Source organism: Prionailurus viverrinus, chromosome C2 (assembly GCF_022837055.1).
Source record: "Prionailurus viverrinus isolate Anna chromosome C2, UM_Priviv_1.0, whole genome shotgun sequence".
NCBI classification, from domain to species: Eukaryota; Metazoa; Chordata; class Mammalia; order Carnivora; family Felidae; genus Prionailurus; species Prionailurus viverrinus.
In genome coordinates, this window is record NC_062569.1 from 35364483 (window position 1) to 35370844 (window position 6362).

Genomic DNA, 6362 nt, shown 5'->3' on the forward strand with positions numbered 1-6362 from the left:
TGTCTATGAACCTTGGTCTTCTCAGTTAGAAATAGAAATTTGAGGGGCATCTGGGTAGCTCAGTCAGTTGAGCTTCCAACTTCAATTCAGGTCATGATCTAGCCGTCAGTGAGTTCGAGCCCCACGTCAGGCTCTGTGCTGACAACTCAGAGCCTTGAGCCTGCTTCAGATTCTCTGTACCCCCCCCCTCAAAAATAAATAACATTAAATTTTTTTTTAAAAGAAATAAGGAAATTTGATACATAAGGTCCTGCTGCTTGGAGCAGTGGCTGATGTGAAGCTCCTTTGCATTGGAAGACAGGTGCATGGATGCAGGCACAGGGAGTGCTTCTTGACTGTTTGGAAATATCCAAACATCACTACAGACAGGAACTGTGAGCAACCAGTATGTGTTCTTGTTCCAGATAGAAGTTGAGTTCAGAGACAGAGGTTACAAAAGTAAACCTTCCTACTCAAGCTGAACCTATAAATAAAAATTCCAAAATCCAAGAGAAAAATCTAATGCTAAGAAATATTGACAATTGTGAGTAAATCCACGACAGATGAAACAAAGATGACAGTGTGAAAATTACTTTAAAAAAAGTATATTTAGGATCCTCAAAGAGATAAAGAAATGGCATCTATTAATAAAATAGAAGTTTATGAAATTAAATAGGCAAAATGAAACAGGGCCAGTGGATATGCAAAGAAAAACATTTGAAATCCTGTTAATTAAAACAAATAGAACATTAGAACTATTAATGGAATCAATTTCAGATTGAAAGTTGAAGAAACTGGAAGGTAGTAGACTTGAATTCACTTGAAACACAGCATAAAAGGAATAAAATAAAAAGTCAGTTGAGACATGGAGAGGCTTTGAAATGTGTTAGAATTTTTAAGAAAAAAGAGAAAAAAGGAAATACTGGCGCAATTAAGTATGCATCTTAAAAAAAAACAGAAGAAGAAAACATAGGTGTAAATCTTCCTGACCTTGGATTAGGCAATAATTTCTTATATGGCACCAAAAGCACAAAGCAACAAAAGAAAAAGTAGATAAATTGAAAATAATTAAACTTAAAAAAACTTTGCGTTGCAAAGGACGTGTCAAGAAGGTGAAAAATTTAACAAGTGGGGAAAATTTTTGCCAATTATAGATCAGGTAAGTGACTTTATCTAGAATATATGAAGAATTTCTATAACTCAGTAATAAAAAGTTCTAAAAACATTTAAATGGGCAAAGGATATGAATAGACTTGTGTTCAAAGAGGATACATAAGTGGCCAAAAGCACCTAAAAAGATGCTTAACAACATGAGCCATCAGGGAGGTATGAATCAAAACCACATGAGACAGCACTTCATACCCCGTAGGCTGGCTAGAAGCAAAAAGCCAGATAGCAAATGTGAGGATGTGGAGAAATTGGCACTCTCCCACCCTGTTAGCTGGAATGTAAAATGGTGCAGCCATTTGGAAAACAGTCCAGCAGTTCCTCAACAAGTTAAATATCTAAATTTTGTTCCTAAGAATACCCAAGAGAAAGGTATATGTTCCCACAATAACTTGTAACTGGATGTTTATAAAAGCGTTACTCTTAATGACCCCAAAGTGGAAACAATCTCAGTGTTCATCAACTGATCACTGGATAAATAAAATGTTGTATATCCACACGATGGAATATTATTTAGCAACAAAAAGGAATGAAGTATTAGTACATACTATAGCATCAATGCAACTTGAAAACATTATGCTTAGCGAAAGAAGAAGCCAGTTGCAAAAGACCACATAACGTGCGATTCCATTTATAAGAAACGTCAAGTTTAGGCAAATCCATAGAGATAGGCAGTTGATTAGGGTTGCCAGGGCTGAGAGGTAGGGATCCAGGGAGAATGGTGAGTGACTGCTACTGGGCATGTGGTTTGTTTTTGTGGTGATGAAATGTTCTAAAATTGATTGGGGTGATGGCTGCACAATTCTGTGAATATATTATAAATCATTGAATTGTACACCCTGAATGGGTAAACTATGTAAGAATTATATCTCAATAAATATTTTTATTATAAGAATTTAAAGGTAAATGTAAATAGAGTAAAGAAGATTAGTCCATAACTTATAAATCACATAAGGGGAAACAGGAAAGAATAAACAAAGTCCGAGTAATTTAACAGAAGACAAGAAAGTCAAGAAAGGAAATTAAAAGAAGCAAAGAAGCAAGCAAATAAAAAATTACCTGGTAATAAATAAGTCTAAATATATCAGCATTTAAAAGTTTAAAATCACCTACCAAAAGTAGAGATAATTGATGTAGTACAAATAATAAAAATCAAGTTTTGTTGTTCATTAAAGACATTCATAACACAAAGTCAGAGGGAATATTTGCAAATAATGAAATGGGCCAGATAAACCCACCAGTATAAATCAAAAGAAAGAAATCTATATGGCATTATAAGAAAACAGAATTTAATGGCAGGAATATTATTAGGAATAAAAAGTCCTACATATTGATCACATATTCCAGTAATAAAACAAAGCACTCACGAACATATAAGTCATGATGTATTCATATAATGGAATACATCATAGCAATGAAAATGTATCAACATTGATAAATCTAAAAAATGCATTGAGTGAAAAAGCAAGATATATCTAAAAATATAAAGAATGACACTTTTATATCAGTTCTAGAACATGGAACAATGTATATTGTATATAAATAAACATATGGTCCATGACTTTATAATTTTATGACATATTTGAATAAAGGCTTACATCAAGTCACTGCTCCTTTAATACAGGAATTTCAGGGATTGAAGAAAATGGTCCCCTGCCAACCACCGAATCTACAATCTACAGTCTACAATTTTCACCAATAACTTAATTAAATTTCTACTCTGATTCAAATTCCAGAATGCCTACAACTTCCCTGGTCTGCTGTTCTGTGCTGGGCATAGGGAAGGTGAATGAGATCCAGCCGCTGCCCTGAGGGGCTCCCAATCATCAGGGCTGAAGGAAAGGTAGGCAAGACGATATGACAGAGAGGAGAATGGGAGAAGTCCAAGAAAGCACATCTGTTTGTCTCTGTGAGCTCAGGGAAGGCTTTCTTGAGATGCCTCCTGCACAGTCTTAAAGGATGAGTATAGCTCTCTATGTGAAGGTAGTGAGGGAGGCTGGCATGAAAGCATGCCCCAGAGCAGCATGGGGTATGTAGGTACATGTACCTACATGGTTTGGTCCCTCTGGTTAGGGTATAAAGTACAAGGTGTAGATAGCAGGGATTGGGGGATCTAGCCAGAGAGATGGGCAGGGGCAGATCGCCAAAGATCACATAGGCATGCCAAAGAACTGGACCTTGAACCTAGGGGTAAAAGGGGCTTCTGCAGGGTTATTAAGCAGGGCAGGGGCACTGCCAGACTTGCGGTTTAGATACCTCGTTCAGGCAGCCAGATGGAGGACTTGGACCAGAAACCGGAGATGACTTTGAGAGTTGTGGAAGATCTGAAACAGAACCTGGGGCTGGTTGGAGAAGTAGGTAAACTTGATAGGATTTAGTGTGATTGGCATGGGGAGAGGAGGAATCTGGAAATACAACCAGGTTGGGGCTTGGCTGATTGCTATGGGGTCATCAGTACTTGGGTGGATGGGGAGAGAAAATCATGAATTCATTTTCTGTTGCTTTACAGTCCTGAAGGTTATGAGGAGTTCAGTCAAACGCCCTCATTTTCATGACTGCCAGTTGTGCAATTTATGCAGGTCAGTGACAAAAAGTGGAGCGGGGGGGGGGGGGGCGTGGGGGGTGGGAAGTGATTTGTAAATTATTTCAGCTTGTGGCTTTTTGATATTTCCTTGTAATAATTATCTTCAGTTCATATTATCTATGACAAGGAACAGTGACATAAGGATTGCAGTGCGAACTTAAGCATCACTGAATTGTATTGGAATCAGAGGATTGCTAACGTGTGTTCCTGACATTTTAGCAGTATCAGATCTGATTTTGTCACATTTACAAGGTACTGTGAGCCGGGATCCAGAGGCGGTGTGTTATCATCGCCTAACATAGTGTTCCTTAATTATCAGCACTCTCACGCTTCCTGCATAGCAGATTGGAATCGCTAGAAATAGCACAAACTTGAAAATTAGAGTTTTTCTCTTAAATAATCAGGATGCTATATTTATAGTGTTCATGGGATGGGTGTCTTAACAAAGGTAAATGAATCTCACACTCAAAGGTGAAGTTTTTTCTCTCTCACAGTGTGATCCCCCCTCCCCTTGTCTAGGGTCTTTTTTTTTTTTTTTTCAGTTTCTCAAAATTTCCATAGCATGAATAAGTCTCTCCATTGTCCCCTCCCCAATGGGGTGTTTCTGCGCTTGGCTTGCCCTTGTGATAACTCATTATGTGGGCAAGGAGCCCATGATAGAATGGAAGATTTTGCTTTTCTTTACAGTTATTCACCAGCCTGTGACATTAGCAGTGCTCGATCACATGAATTGCAACAATTTTTAAACTTCAACAGAAGTTCAAGTGCCTTGTCTAGGTCAGTGAGCTCTAAATCACACATAAACTATTGCCCATCACCTGGCAGTTAAGTGAGAGAACAAAAGAAGAAAATTAAACAGGGAATAATGGATGGGCAGAATTCCGAGTGGCCCCTGGTCCAGAAATGAAGTATATGGAATCAGCATTTGGAGGTTCTGTCCCCCTCTGGGTCTTCATCCTTCTTCTGTACCCATGTTATCTTGCATCACAGGCACAGGATACCCTTTAGGGATTCCCCATGCAGGCCCACTTCTCTAACACGAATATCTACTAGAGAAGCCATCCTCCACCACATCAAAGCTGCCGCCTTGCCTTTTGGTTGATACCATTCATCTTCAGAAGGAAGCAACCTTTCGGAACTTACCTATGTCACATGCCTGGCATCGAGCGCCCTAGTGGTTGTCACGTTATAGGAATTTTTCACAGTGGGAAGAAGTGAAGTGAGGAATTTCAAGCCCTGGGAAGAGTAAGATATTCTCGGGGCTTGGAGGCCTTCTTAATGTTATGGAAGCCTTCAGCTAAGCTGTCTGTGCACAAGGCCAGCCTGGGGAGAAGGCACAGCCTGCATTGTCAGCATCACTCACTTTGCACTTACACGTTACACTTGTGCTGTAAGCTTCACCATGAACGATAGGCTCTTTCTGGCAAAGATACTGTGAACTTGAGGGAAGGGATTATAGTTAATACATCTTTGTTTTTGCAGCGTGTAGCTGGGCACAGTGCCTGACTGTTGTGGGTGTTCAATAAATAGATGCTGATAATAGAAAGAGAGCAAGACAGAGGCAGAGAATGACAGAAACAGAACAGGGAAGTTTTTCAGATGAGAAGGTAAAGGAATGTTAAAATAGAACATTGCTGAGAAGAAGGGACAAGAGACTAAAAGAAAACATAAGAAAAAGTAAAATATATGAGTGCCTGGGTGGCTCTGTTGGTTAAGCCTTGGACTCCTGATTTCAGCTCAGGTCATGCTCTCGTGAGTTTGAGCCTCTCATTGGGCTCTGTGTTGACAGTGTGGAGTCTGCTTGGGATTTTCTCTCTCCCTGTCCTTCCCCTGCTCATACTCTGTCTCCCTCTCCCTCTCTCAAATAAATAAAGAAAACAAAACAAAAAAGAAAAAGTAAAATGTAAAACAAAAGAGAAAACTCAAATGATAAGTTCTTAGGCTTACAGCTGGAAGAGACCTGGGGGGCGAGGGGCTGAAATCTTTTCCCTTCCAAATCGGGTTTCTGTACCTGAATCTTGGGAGTTTTTGCCTAGTGTCATTAAGAATTCAGCAGGGCCGCATACTCAGGCAGGGTCCCTCTGAAGCTGATAGACATTGTAGGTGTTGGTCACTGGCCCATGATGTAAGGGCTTCACATGCGGAATCACAACTCTAAAGGAAGGCTGTGGTGAATATTTACTGTTTTTGCTACGTAGCATTATGTTCTAGCACCATGAATTGGGGTACAGTTCACTTCTGGAGGCCCAGCCATCCCTGAACTCAGGCTTGTGTGTTCCATGGCCACTGTGAGTGATTCAGGGATAGGCACACCACCCAATCCCAGTCCTAGACAAAAAACCACAACCTGGTGCTTCTGGAGCTATTGAGGAAGAAGCCCAGCTCCAACCCGTCATAAACATAAAAAGTGACGTCAAAATATTGCCTAGCAATTTCCAGCATGGAGGAGCAAAGAGATCTGTAAATCCTTTCTTCAAAACACAACTAAGGAATGGGAAAAAACTGTCAAAACAACCATTTCAGAAGTCTGGAAATTGACCAGAGGCAAACAACATATTGAGAAGTGCTTATTCATGCGAACATCCCTGAGGTAAGCACTGTGGGAGTCTGTAGCACTGTTGCCTGGGACTAT